Source organism: Podarcis cretensis, assembly GCF_951804945.1.
Source record: "Podarcis cretensis genome assembly, chromosome: 16".
In the NCBI taxonomy this organism is placed as follows: Eukaryota; Metazoa; Chordata; class Lepidosauria; order Squamata; family Lacertidae; genus Podarcis; species Podarcis cretensis.
Window position 1 is genome coordinate 10809722 of NC_137186.1, and position 14458 is coordinate 10824179.

General features: G+C 47.8%; 1 protein-coding gene across 1 annotated transcript in view; it reads right to left on the reverse strand.

Annotated features, from left to right (window-relative positions):
* THBS3 (thrombospondin 3) overlaps nucleotides 1–6068 on the reverse strand; it is a 50772-nt gene extending 44704 nt beyond the window's left edge. The window contains exon 1 of the mRNA XM_079957971.1: nucleotides 6051–6068. The gene's annotated coding sequence lies outside the window, so the exon portion shown is untranslated. The remainder of the gene's footprint in view (nucleotides 1–6050) is intronic.
* Between the last annotated feature and the right edge of the window lie 8390 nt (nucleotides 6069–14458).

Consider the following 14458-nt stretch of genomic DNA (forward strand, 5'->3'; position numbering starts at 1 on the left):
CGGTTCTGCTGCTGATTAATTCAATTTAATGTGAACTCCGGTTTCGGTGTTCTCCGTGTGCGATGGCCAGCCTACTCAGAGCAGACCCATGGAAATGAATAAAGTTAGTCGTGCCCGTTGATTTCGCCCTTGACACACACACACAAATGTGTTTCAGCCCTTTGTGAAATAGGGAGACGCAGCTGTCGGTGGCTGGGGCAGGACCTGCAAGAAGCCTCCCCTCTCCAGAAAGTTGGCCAAGACGGTTGTCCCCTGAGCGGAGGCCAATCCCTCAGCCGGGGCCGCGACAGGCCAAGCTGTGTTTACGCTTTGTTTCCCCTGCCGCCATAACAACGGGGCCTAGTTGCGTCCAGGTGGGCCTTCCCTCCGCTTCTTCTCTTGCCTAGGGGAGCCTCATCAGGCCGCAGAGACAAACTCGAGCCAGGCTTTTGTGGCCAGACAGGGCCCCGATCCAAATATTTCCTCATGAAACGGGAATTGGAGGAATATTCCTTTCTGGATTCCCTCTAAATTACAGAGCGAGGGTTCCCCCCCTCCCCTGCCTCCAGAAGCCTTGTTGTCTTTCCATGGCAACCCATTTCGGAGAGTATGGCGCGGGCTGGGTTTTGGACCCAAGCCTCACGCCACCTCCCCCAAAAAACCAGTCGGCTTCTGGCAAGGACTGCAGGTTGAGATGGGATGAGCAAGGCTGCTGAGAAGACAGAGGGTCTTTGCACATTCGCATGAAAAGCCCTGTCTTTCAGAAGCATCGCTGCCTCCGCTGTGGAAGCAGAGCGTAGCCATCATGGCTAGTAGCCATGAATTTGCCCAATCCTCTTTGAAAGCCTTCCAAGTTGGTGGCCAGCACTGCCTCCTGTGGCAGGGAGTTCCGTAGTTTGAGTCATAGCTGTCAACTTTCAGATTTGAAAATAAGGGATCAGCAGCCTCACCTATCCCGGGGACAGTCTACGGGATATCTAAAAATCAGGGATAGCAGCAGGAAACGGTGCTGGAATTATTGAATTTCCCGCAAAAAAAGGGAAGGTTGACAGCTATGGTTCGAGTATGCGCTGATTATATCTTGTCCGACTGAGCTGGATAGTTTCCCTGAGTTGTCGGGATCTGGAGAAGTAGATATTAGGCTGTCCATCTCTCTGAACTCTCTATAGATTCTCCTAACCTCGGTTTTAATTGCTATGGTTTCTTTGTCAGTCCAATCGCCAATCCCCCTCTTCTTAGGTGACCTATGCGAGTGCTAGTGGGACAGTTCAGTTATTAAATGTTGATAAATTTGTCAAACCGAGTGACTCCAACAACAGGGGAAAGATCACCTTTCTCTGTTGAGAACAAACGGATCACACGGTCAGAATTCACCAAACTTTGGAAAAGAGACACGAGTGTGCTCATTGACTCGTATCCTTGAATGCTAGGGTCTCTGCCTCCTTTCTTTTAGCAAATGTTTTGTGCCACTGGGGAAGTGGTAATTCTGTATTGATTTGTTTTGGATGTTGTATGTGATGCCAATAAAAGGTTTTACAGTACGATACGAGTGTGCGCTGTGCAAAGGATTTTATCTGTCCTAAATCTTCCAACATTCAGCTTCATTGGAAGAGAGAGGGAGACAAACTTTTCTCTACTTTCTCTATCTTCCTATAAGCTTCTTGCCTTTTCTCTTCCAGCAAGATGTTTGCCAGCAGCGGTTGTTGCGGATTCAGTCCCTGAATCAAAGAATCATTGAGCTGGAAGGCAGCTTGAGGATCATCTAGTCCAGTGTTTCCCAACCTTGTGCCTCCAGCTGTTTTTGAACTACAACTCCCATCATCCCTGACTATCAAGACCAGTGGCAAGGGATGATGGGAATTGTAGTCCAAAAACAGCTGGAGGCACAAGGTTGGGAAACACTGAATTCTAGTCCACCCCACTGCAATGCATCTTGTCTCTTATGGGGCTCGAACCTGAAGCCTTGGTGTTAGCAACACCACGCTCTAACCTAGGGTTACCGTTATGTCTGGGATTTCTGCAGTCTGGAATACTGCAGTCGGCAGCAGTGTCCGGGTGGAACTAGGTAAAAATGTCCAATGTCGGCAGTGGCGTTTTTCCTGACCTTCCACAAAAAATTGCTGGAAAACAGCATTTTTTGGGGGGATTTTGCCAAGAAAGTTCAACAACGTTGGGCAGAACTAAAAAAAAAAAGCTGAACAACTTTTCTGCCTGGGTTGCCATATTTCATAGGGTTGCCATATTTCAAACTTTTCACTGTTTGAAAGACGGCAACCCTACTCTAACCAACTGAGCTAAAGGTAAAGGTAAAGGGACCCCTGACCATTTGGTCCAGTTGTGACGGACTCTGGGGTTGCAGCACTCATCTCGCTTTATTGGCTGAGGGAGCCAGCATACAGCTTCCGGGTCATGTGGCCAGCATGACTAAGCCGCTTCTGGCGAACCAGAGCAGCGCACGGAAACGCTGTTTACCTTCCCGCTGGAGTGGTACCTATTTATCTACTTGCACTTTGATGTGCTTTCGAACCAACTGAGCTATCCAGCTGCAAAAAAAGCCCCAAACGCTGCCTCCTTTCTTCATTGTGGAGCTGCTCTGTCCCCTGGATCACTTGGGTTGCCCTTTTACGAACCTTTCCCAACTCTACAATATCCTTTCGGAGGGTTTGAGAGCTTCTGGAGAGCTGTAGTCCACCCACTCTGGCTCCCTCTGCAGCGGCAGATTAGAGCAACAGTGTTGTAAAAGAGGCTTTCTCCCTCCCTTCCTCCTGTGTGTGTGTGTGTGCACACACAGACTCCTGCCCAGAATGTGATGGAATCGTGTTCTGGTGTCCCCTTCGAATGAGATCATTGCGGAGGCACTATTTTTTGCAAGGGAAATATAATGAGGCAATAGCCACAGAGGAATGTGCTGGCTGGCTGCCTGGGCAAATCCGCCTCTTTTCTGAGCCAAGGGTGCCCCCGAGATTGAGTTCTCTGCCTCAAACAGGAACAGAGGCCCATCTGCTGCAGCCTCAGAGCTGGATCTCACCTCCCTTGGCAAAAAGGGACAGGATGCGTGTCTCTCCCTCTCCCCCCAACCAAATCAATCTCTTCTTGTTTCCTCTGGTTTGGATCCTTCACTCCTCTGCAAACACAAGAGAGCCTCCTTGACGTCAGTGTCTGTCTTTTGACTTGTGCTTGGCTGAACAGGGGGCAAAAATGAATGGTTATTGTTAAAATGGAGGGGTTGTGTCCAATGTTAGCCCTACTTGGAGGGAGAAACGAAGGAACATGACTCACTTGGGTCCATTAACAGCAATAGGTTGTGTCTTGAGTAGACCGTAGCTGGACAGTCAGAGAGTGTGGTGGAGTGGTCAGAGTGTTGGACTAAGACCTGGGAGTCCAGGGTTCAAATTCCCTACTAGACGCATGATTAGGGCTGCCATATGTCTGGGTTTTTCTGAACATTTCCAGGAATTGGGCTCTCAAAACGGCATCCGGGTGGGTTTTCACTGAATTGGCAAAATGTCCAGACATATGGAAAGTTGGGCTTTTTTTAAAAAATGCTTTAAAAATCCCAAAAAAAGCCCCCCCAAAACCTCAGCAACTTTGTCCAGATTTTCACCTTGGGGAATATGGCCACCCTACCCATGATGTTCCCTGGGTGACCTTGGAGAAGTCACTTACTCTCAGCCTAGCCTACCTCACAGGGTTGTTGTGTGGATGAAATGGGGAGGAAGAGGAACCATCTGTGCCACCCTGAGATCCTTGGAGGAAAGTTGTGATATAAATGTAATCAATAAATGAATGAAAATAAAGGTTAAATCCAAACCAATGTCCATAATGTAGAATCATAGAATTGTAGAGTTGGAAGGGACCCTAGTCTAGGGGTCAGCAAACTTTTTCAGCAGGGGGCCGGTCCACTGTCCCTCAGACCTTGTGGGGGGCCGGACTATATTTTGAAAAATAATAATGAATGAATTCCTATGCCCCACAAATAACCCAGAGATGCATTTTAAATAAAAGCACGCATTCTACTCACGTAAAAAGACGCTGATTCCTGGACCATCCGCGGGCCGGATTTAGAAGGCAATTGGGCCGGATCCGGCCCCCGGGCCTTAGTTTGCCTACCCATGATCTAGTCCAAACCCCGTCAATGCAGGAAAATGTGAGTTCCTTATGGGGATCGAACCTACAACCTTGGTATTATCAGCATCATGCTCTAACCAACTGAGCTATCCAATGGCCTCTGCATGTGTGTGTTGTGTTGTGCAAGGGGGGGGGGAGGAGTTGTTCAAAGAGAGATACTTCCTCTTTTGAGAATACACAAAAAAGCAGGTAGAAGCTAAGAATGTTGACTGTGACACACCAAGGCCCTCTCTGCTCTGTACATTTAAAGCATCAACATATCACTTCAAACACTCCTGGCTTCCCCACATATCCTGGGAACTATAGTTCGTTAAGGGTGCTGAGAGCTGTTAGGAGGCGCCCTGCTCCTCTCCCAGAGCTACACTTCCCAAAATGGTTTAATGACCCATCCCTGTTCCCAGGCGACGCTGAAATTGTAGCTCTTTGAAAGGAATAGGGGTTGGCCCAGAGGCAAAATGAATGCAAATTTTAGTCAGGGTGCAAAAGAGGACTGGGGAGGGGTGTGGCCTTGGTAGGAGGGGTGTGGACTGGGGAGTGTTTCAAGGGCCGGATAGAGAGGACTGAAGGGCTGCATTTGCCCCCCCCCCGGGCTTTAAGTTCCACACCCCTGTATTATGGTAAAGGTAAGGCATGCTCAGAGAAACATTTCCATTAATGGTTAAAAGTAAAGGTACCCCTCCCCGTACGGGCCAGTCTTGACAGACTCTAGGGTTGTACGCTCATCTCACTCTAGAGGCCGGGAGCCAGCGCTGTCCGCAGACACTTCGGGGTCACGTGGCCAGCGTGACAAGCTGCATCTGGCAAGCCAGCACCAGCACAGCACACGGAAACGCTGTTTACCTTCCCGCTAGTAAGCGGTCCCTATTTATCTACTTGCACCCAGGGGTGCTTTCGAACTGCTAGGTGGGCAGGAGCTGGGACCGAGCGACGGGAGTGCACCCCGCTGCGGGGATTCAAACCACCGACCTTTCGATCGGCAAGTCCTAGGCACTGAGGCTTTTACCCACAGCGCCACCCGCGTCCCCTCCTTTAATGGTAACCCAGAGTGAAAATCTTCTCATGCACTGGACGTCTGGTCCCCATTTGTGTGGGGGTTGAGTAGCAGTTATTCAGAAGTAAGGCAAAAGCCTTCTGTGCTTATCCATCAATGGTTAGTGGCTGCTCCCATGTTATGGAATTCCCTCCAGAGAGGCCAGACTGCCCCACCTCCTTGTTATCCCTTCTGTAAAGGTAAAGGTAAAGAGCCCCCTGACCATTAGGTCCAGTCATGACCGACTCTGGGGTTGCGGCGCTCATCTCGCTTTATTGGCCGAGGGAGCCGGCATACAGCTTCCGGGTCATGTGGCCAGCATGACTAAGCCGCTTCTGGCAAACCAGAGCAGCGCACGGAAACGCCGTTTATCTTCCCGCCAGAGCAGTACCTCTTTATCTACTTGCACTTTGACGTGCTTTTGAACTGCTAGGTTGGCAGGAGCAGGGACTGAGCAATGGGAGCTCCCCCCCTCCCCCCCCCCCCCGTCGCGGGGATTCAAACCGCCGACCTTCTGATCAGCAAGTCCTAGGCTTTGTGGTTTAACAACCCACAGCGTAGGTAGGATAAAACCTTCCTGTACAGACCAGCCCTTGAAAATTAAGGCCACTGTCAAGATCACACTGCATTTTTATTGCCAATGCTTTCTGATTTGTTGTAATTATAGCTTTTCTCTATCTATTTTTTAATTGAATTTGTATACCACCCTATACCTGTAGATCTCAGGGCGGTTCACAACATAAAATCACAATATAAAAAGCACAAGATACATAATAAAAACAAAAACAAAGACAACCCAATAATCTCCCCTTCTGCGACACATTTTAAACACTAAACACTAATAATAATAAGTGCTTTTTCTGGGGGTACTCAAGGGTACGCAGAACCCATATGTTAAAAGTGTGGCACTTACTGTAACTATTTCACGGTGAGAACTGACACCTTTGGGGGAAGCCATGAGCTTTTAATGATGCGTGTTGCTACAAGCAGGGTCTGCGTAAAAGGCGGATCTACACGGATCCTCATGGATCCTCCACTTTTTAAAGAATAATTCCAACAAATGCAATGTCAAATCACACCTAAAAGGCACGCCTACAAACTGAACTATAAAAAAACGTGGATCCAACACTTTTTCCGCGCTGCAGCACCACAAAAACATGGATCCGAGGCATGGATCCTCATGAATTCATATGATTTTTATATTGAAAAAAAATAAAAACACCATGCTACTGTAGACCACATCTTAGTCTGTAGGAGGAACCAAAAAAATCACGCACCCACTGTTTCGTGGTGCCGCAATGGCGCAAAAACATGGTTAAAAAACACGGATCCTCATGAATCCTAATGATTTTTGCACTAGATCATCCCAAACTCACTGTCAAATTACACATCATGGCCAGGGGCACAGCATCCACCACAGAAATCATGGATCCGTGGCTTCCTGGCCATACAGTGGCCCAAAAACGTGGTTTTGAAGCATGGATCCTCATGGATCCTCATGATTTTTGCACAAGATCAGCCCAAAGTCACCATCAGATCAAACATCATGGTCAGGGGCACAGCCTGCACAACAAAAAAATTGGATCCACGGCTTCCTGGCCACTCCATGGCCAAAAAACGTGGTTTTGAAGCACGGATCCTCATGGATCCTGACACTGTTTGCACTAGATCAGCCCAAACTCACCATCAAATCACACATCATGGCCAGGGGCACAGCGTGCACCACAAAAAACTAGGATCCACGGCTTCCTGGCAACACCATGGCCCCAAAACGTGGTTTTGAAGCACGGATCTTCATGGATCCTCACGCTTTTTGCATTGGGCCACCACAAACTCACTGTCAAATCACACATCATAGCCAGGGGCACAGCCTGCACCACAAAAATCACGAGTTGCACTACAAAAATCACAAAAATGCACTGTTAATTTCACCACTGCAATATTATTATTAGAGCCGATAGAAGAATATATGATTACCGTATTTTTCGCTCTATCGGACACACTTTTTACCCTCAAAAAATTAAGGGGAAATGTGTGTGCGTCCTATGGAGCAAATGCAGGCTCCTTGGCCTCAGCGATAGCAACACAAAGCCTCCAAAGCGCAAAGAGAGCGCTCCCTCCGCACTCCAGAGGCTACGCGTTGCTTTCGCTGAAGCCTGGAGAGCGAGAGGGGTCGGTGCGCACCGACCACTCTCACTCTCCAGGCTTCAGGGATAGCCGCCTGAAGCCTTTGGAGCGCAGCACAAGTTCCCGCTGCGCTCCGAAGGCTTGCGGATAGCTGCCTGAAGCCTGGAGAACGAGAGGGGTTGGTGTACACCGATCCCTCTTGCTCTCCAGGCTTTGCTTCGCTGGAGAGGCGCTGCACAGTTTTTCCTCTCTGCGCAGCGCCCCTTCACAGTGAAGAACAGCACCTGGAAATTTTTGACGCTGCTAAACCTCAAGAATATCCAAGGCAGAGATTGTGATGATCTTACCTGTGAATGTAAATTATCAAACCAACTAGATGGAGACCACCAAAGTAACCATGAAAAACAATCACCTGTCTTGCGTCAATTCAGCTACAAATGGTTTTGGGACAAAAGTTGGTTGCTTTGCAGGGGTGGTAATTATAAATGTAGAGACATCACCTTGCCAACAAAGGTCCGTATAGTTAAAGCTATGGTTTTCCCAGTAGTGATGTATGGAAGTGAGAGCTGGACCATAAAGAAGGCTGATCGCCGAAGAATTGATGCTTTTGAATTATGGTGCTGGAGGAGACTCTTGAGAGTCCCATGGACTGCAAGAAGATCAAACCTCTCCATTCTGAAGGAAATCAGCCCTGAGTGCTCACTGGAAGGACAGATCTTGAAGCTGAGGCTCCAGTACTTTGGCCACCTCATGAGAAGAGGACTCCCTGGAGAAGACCCTGATGTTGGGAAAGATGGAGGGCACAAGGAGAAGGGGGCGACAGAGGACAAGATGGTTGGATAGTGTTTTCGAGGTTACCAGCATGAGTCTGACCAAGCTGCGGGGGGCAGTGGAGGACAGGAGTGCCTGGCGTTCTCTGGTCCATGGGGTCACGAAGAGTCGGACACCACTAAACGACTAAACAACAACAACAATTATAAATGGAGGTTTAACTGCAAGTTTTCTTGCCAACAGATTTTGTCAGTGCAAACTTTGAAATAGGGGGTTTCCAACGTGGTGCCCATGGGCATCATGGTGCCTGCTGACAGCTTTCCTGGAGTCCACCATGTGTTTTTAGAAAAAGAACAGGATTAGTGATGAATTGTGCCCAGCATGACTTCAGATTGTTCATAGTACATTTGATTGACTGCAGGGGCATACGAAGGGGCAGCGGGGTGATGGTGCCCCGGGGTGCCATGCTGGGGGGAGAGTGACAGTACGGTCACTGTACTAGCTGCCGCTTGTGCAGCATCCGTGTGGGCTGCCGCTCTCGCAGCGACCGTATGGGCCATACAGGCAGCTGCTCTCGCGGCGACTGTACAGGCTGCTGCTCACGTAGCGACTGTACAGGCTGCTGCTCGCGTAGCGTCCGCACAGGCAGCCCCTCTCACAGCGGCCGTACAGGCTGTATGGGCAGCCGCTTTCCTGGCGACCATACGGGCTGCCGCACACGCGGCCTCCATACGGGCTGCCATGCATGCACAGTCCGTACAGGACATTGTGTGCTCACCCATCATCCATATTACCATATTATAGCTGCCACAAAATCTATCGGCATGCCACCAGAACCAGGGAAGCCTTGCCAGTTGCAGCTCACACAGTTGAAGTGAAATAAAAGACAGAAGAGTAGATCGGGAAGAAAGTTCCCTAGACTGCAGGAAAAGATAACAGTAGCTCCAGCATCTGATTCAGTGCAGGCTGCTGAGGGGTTTGACTCCTTAAGATCACCAACTGACTATGAGACACCTGGAAAGCACTCAGCCTCAGATGACCTCCACTCCAAAAAGTGGGAAAGAGGATTTAACAGTGACCAATATTGATTCTTTTGATAGCAGCCCCATATTCTCAACACAAAGTGAGAAGTGTTTGGACAAATCACTGATTTGTACATCAGTTCCCCCATGGCACAACTGTACCTTCCCCACACTCAGTCTACAAACCATGGGACTTGTGGGTTCAGTTGGCAACATCTGTGTGTATGACTATGACATAAACACACTGAAAGGATCAAACTGGATAAATGATTGCATAATAGATGCCTTTCTTGCCTCCAGGGTGATCATGGCCAAAGAGCTAGGTCACGATGGAACCATTTTCCCACTTACCGTACTTGCCACTTCATGCAGATATGTCAAAGATTGCCAGTGCAAGTTCTGAAGAACTGTTTGAGATTTGGAGTGCTAAGGAAAGATGTTTTGATTATTCCAGTAAATGACAAAGTCCACTGGATACTGATAGTAATCATTTTTAAAAAGAAAACCATGCTCTATCTAGATTCCAAACATGGATTGAACCACTCTGTGATTGATGCAATAACCTGCTTCTTAGCATGTCTGTATGAGATGGATTCAAAATATCCCTATAGTTTTGCAGCTGGTCATTTTTTGCACCAACTGATATACCCAGGCAAGGTAATTCTAGTGACTACGGTCCTTTCACATGTACCATTGCCCATCTGATTGCTTCTGCTGCCCAATTAAAGTTCATACAAAAGGATATGGCTGCCATTAGACCCTGGATTGCAAAAGAAATAATACAGTACTGTGGGAAAACCTATTTTGAAGCACAAGACAAATATTTTCAAGTGGAAATTGATGCTGTTCCTCCCAAGAAGAGACAAATCTTGAACGAGAGTTACATTACTGTGTCTCGATCATGCCCAGAGGGATGGAAGGATACACTAACCTATTGCTCAGATATTTTACCTTCCTTGTTTGAAGGCTGCTGGTCACTATGTTTCTTGAAGGAAGGGTGCAGGAGGCCAGTGGTGACCTTACTATGGTTTACTGTGAAGGAAACTGCAAGGACTGGTACCACTGCTTTCGCATAGACATTGATTCAAAAGATCTTCCAGAGGTTTTCGTGTGTCCAGACTGTCAATCCACTGTGGCCAAATAGATTTTGAAACTGCGAACTGTCATATTCCACAGGTTGGTATAATACAGCAAAATCCAAACATATAGTTTTCATCATCATGGCAGGGATGGTCCTTTTCCATAGAATTCTTATTTATGGAGTTAGTTTTTATATCCTGCTTTTCTCTACTTGAAGGAGTCTCAAAGTGGCTAAAAATCTCCTTTCCCTTCCACCCCCACAACAGACACCTTGTGAGGTGAGTGGGGCTGAGAGACTTCAGAGAGAAGTGTGACTGGCCCAAGGTCAGCCAGCAGCTGCATGTGGAGGAGCGGGGAAGCGAACCCAGCTCACCAGATTAGAGTCCACCGCTCTTAACCACTCCACCACACAAACGTATCTCTTAAAACTCTGGAGCAAGCTGTTCAGTTCAGCCTCATAGTGATACTGATTTGTGGAGGGAAGGTTGGTGATGAGCAAGATCTGTTCCCATTTCCCAACACAGAGACCATAGAGCAGTTTCTTTTGGGGGCTGAACCTGCAGAGTGTTTCTGTTCAGAATTTCTGTGGCAGAAATTGGCTAAGTGCCTTTATAAACATTCAGCTTCTCAAATCGAACCCCATCATGAAACTTTCAGGTGTAGCTGTTGGAGGTGGAGGGCAGAGAAGGTGCTAGTCCTTACCTCCCTCCTCCCAGCCCCATGATCAGTTGCCCAATGGGCTGAATTTCAGGGCTTTTGCATGTAAAGGGCAAGCTTGTTCTTTACTTGTTTAGATTCTTTAAACTTGGGAACAGATATTTGGCTCCATGACCAAAATGACCAAAAGGGTCAGCTTCTAGAGGACTGGAAAGATCATGATTGTACTTCCCCTACCCTCAGCCCTAACCCTGTTGAGTATTTTTTGTTATGAGACTGAGTGTTTGGGGCTGATGCTGTAGCATTCTTGTCTGGGGGCTTGATGGAAAAACAGAAAAGTGGACTTGACTATGCTACCACTCAGTGGATTTGTAACTGGCTGACTGACCGAACCCAAAGGGTGCTCATCAATGGTTCCTCTTCATCCTGGAGAAGAGTGACTAGTGGGGTGCCTGTTTTGGGCCCCGTCTTATTCAACATCTTTATCAACGACTTGGATGATGGACTCAAGGGCATCCTGATCAAATTTGCAGATGACACCAAACTGGGAGGGGTGGCTAACACCCCAGAGGACAGGATCACACTTCAAAATGACCTGGACAGATTAGAGAACTGGGCCAAAACAAACAAGATGAATTTTAACAGGGAGAAATGTAAAGTATTGCACTTGGGCAAAAAAAATGAGAGGCACAAATACAAGATGGGTGACACCTGGCTTGAGAGCAGTACATGTGAAAAGGATCTAGGAGTCTTGGTTGACCACAAACTTGACATGAGCCAACAGTGTGACGCGGCAGCTAAAAAAGCCAATGCAATTCTGGGCTGCATCAATAGGAGTATAGCATCTAGATCAAGGGAAGTAATAGTGCCACTGTATTCTGCTCTGGTCAGACCTCACCTGGAGTACTGTGTCCAGTTCTGGGCACCACAGTTCAAGAAGGACACTGACAAACTGGAACGTGTCCAGAGGAGGGCAACCAAAATGGTCAAAGGCCTGGAAACGATGCCTTATGAGGAACGGCTAAGGGAGCTGGGCATGTTTAGCCTGGAGAAGAGGAGGTTAAGGGGTGATATGATAGCCATGTTCAAATATATGAAAGGATGTCACATAGAGGAGGGAGAAAGGTTGTTTTCTGCTGCTCCAGAGAAGCGGACACGGAGCAATGGTTCCAAACTACAAGAAAAAAGATTCCACCTAAACATTAGAAAGAACTTCCTGACAGTAAGAGCTGTTCGACAGTGGAATTTGCTGCCAAGGAGTGTGGTGGAGTCTCCTTCTTTGGAGGTCTTTAAGCAGAGGCTTGACAACCATATGTCAGGAGTGCTCTGATGGTGTTTCCTGCTTGGCAGGGGGTTGGACTCGATGGCCCTTGTGGTCTCTCCCAACTCTATGATTCTATGATTCTATTCTATGATCAGTAATTTTTACGGTAATTACAATCCTGCTTTCCCTTGTACCAGCTTACCTTGACTTCAGTAAGGCCTTTGAAAAGGACCCCCATGATATTATTGCAAAAAAACTAGTAATATGTGGGCTAGACAAAGCTACTGTTAGGTGGATTTGTAATTGGTCGACGGGCTGAACCCAAAGAGTGCTCATCAGTGGCTCACCTTCATCCTGGAAAAAAATGACTATTGGGGATCCACAAGGTTCTGTCCTGGGCCTGGTGCTATTCAATATTTTTATAAATGATTTGGATGATGGAATAGAGGGCGTGCTAATCAAATTTGCAAATGACTGCAAACTGGGAGGGGTTGCTAATACACCAGCGGACAGGGTCAGAATTCAAAATGACCTGAATAGCCTAGAGAGCTGGGCCAAAACCAACTATATGGAGTTCCATAGGGAGAAATATAAGGTACTACACCTGGATAGAAAAAATGAAATGCACAGGTGGGGGACACTTGGCTTGACAACAGTACCAGTGAAAGGGATCTGGGAGTCTTGGTCGACCACAAGCTGAATATGAGTCAACAGTGTGATGTGGCAGCTAAGAACACCAATGCAATTCTGGGCTGCATCAATAGGAGTATAGTGTCTAGATCAAGTGAAGGAATGCCACCACACTATTCTGGTTGGTCAGACCACACCTGAAATACTGTGTCCAGTTGAAGAAGGATATTGTCAAGTTGGAGCATGTCCAGAGGAGGGTGACCAAAATGTAAAAGGTCTGGAATCCAAGCCCTATGAGGAGAGACTTAGGGAGCTGGATTTGTTTAATCTAGAGAAGAGAAGATTAAGGAGTGACATGATAGCCATGTTTAAATATTTGAAGGGATGTCATGTTGAAGAGGGAGCAAGCTTGTTTTCTGCTGTTCTAGAGACTAGGATGCAGGATAATGGATTCAAACTATGGGAAAAGAGATTCCACCTGGGCGCGGTAATCCAGTCAAGGGAAAAGGGAGGCATACTATGTTTAGGGCACCGTTTCCAGCCCCTTCCCCTTTTCGGGGTGAGCATAGTGGATCCTAAAAGGGGCTGCTCAGTCATGGATACAGCTGCTGAGCTGCTCAACTGCCTCATTCCTTGAGTCAGAATGACTGAATCTGTATCCACCACCCATGTGTCAGTTCATGACTAGGGGCTTCACATTCCTGCCCCCGTGGCCATTTAGTGATCGCCATGGGGGGACGGTTTGGGGGGGTTGGGTTGGGTTTTTGGAAGATGCCTGTGCGTGAATTTGTTTTATGTGTGTAGATCAGTGCACGCTGACCAACGCACAGCCTTCGCATTAGGGCTCTGTTCTGATGGCATGAGTAGTCACGACGAACTGGTGGATCCTATCTGCTGCAGCCTTCATCCGCCTTCAGAGCCGTTGTAACACACTGCTTGTTATCACCTGCCTGTTCTGCCGTTGAGGACTTCTTGGATCATTCTTTGTCTAGCTCCTTCCCTGTTATGTACTAAGCTTGGATCATAGAACAATAGGCAAGTAGGATCCTAGAATGCAAGAACTGATTGGCTTGCAGGAAAAGACCAATCAGGCTCCAGGAGGGAAGCAGAATCAGCCAGTCAGACGGAACTCATTGTGTAAATAATGTATATAAAAGCCTCAGGTTTTGGGGGAAATTCAGTCACTGTTTTACAAGCTGCAATAAAGAGCATGAAATCACTACAGGACTCTGAGCATATTTAATTTTCTTTTACCAGGCTGTGCCCCTGGACATGATGTGTGATATGACGGTGAGTTTGGGTTGGCCCAATGGAAAATGCGTGAGGATCCATGAGGATCCATGCTTCGAAACCACGTTTTTGGGCCACGGTATGGCCAGGAACCCATGGATCCGAGTTTTTTTGCGGTGCAAGCTGTGCCCCATGGCATTAAGTGTGATTTGACAGTGATTTAGGGGTGGCCCAGTGCAAAAGTGTGAGGATCCAGGAGGATCTGTGCTTCAAAACCACGTTTTTGGGCCACGGTGTTGCCAGGAAGCCGTGGAGCCGAGTTTTTTGTGGTGCAGGCTGTGCCCCTGGCTATGACGTGTGATCTGACGGTGAATTTGGGTTGGCCCAATGCGAAAATTGTGAGGATCCATGAGGATCCGTGATTCAAAACCACGTTTTTGGACCACGGAGTGGCCAGGAAGCCATGGATCCGTGATTTTCGTGGTGCAGGCTGTGCCCCTGCACGTGATGTGCGATTTAACGGGGCGTTTGGGTTGGCCC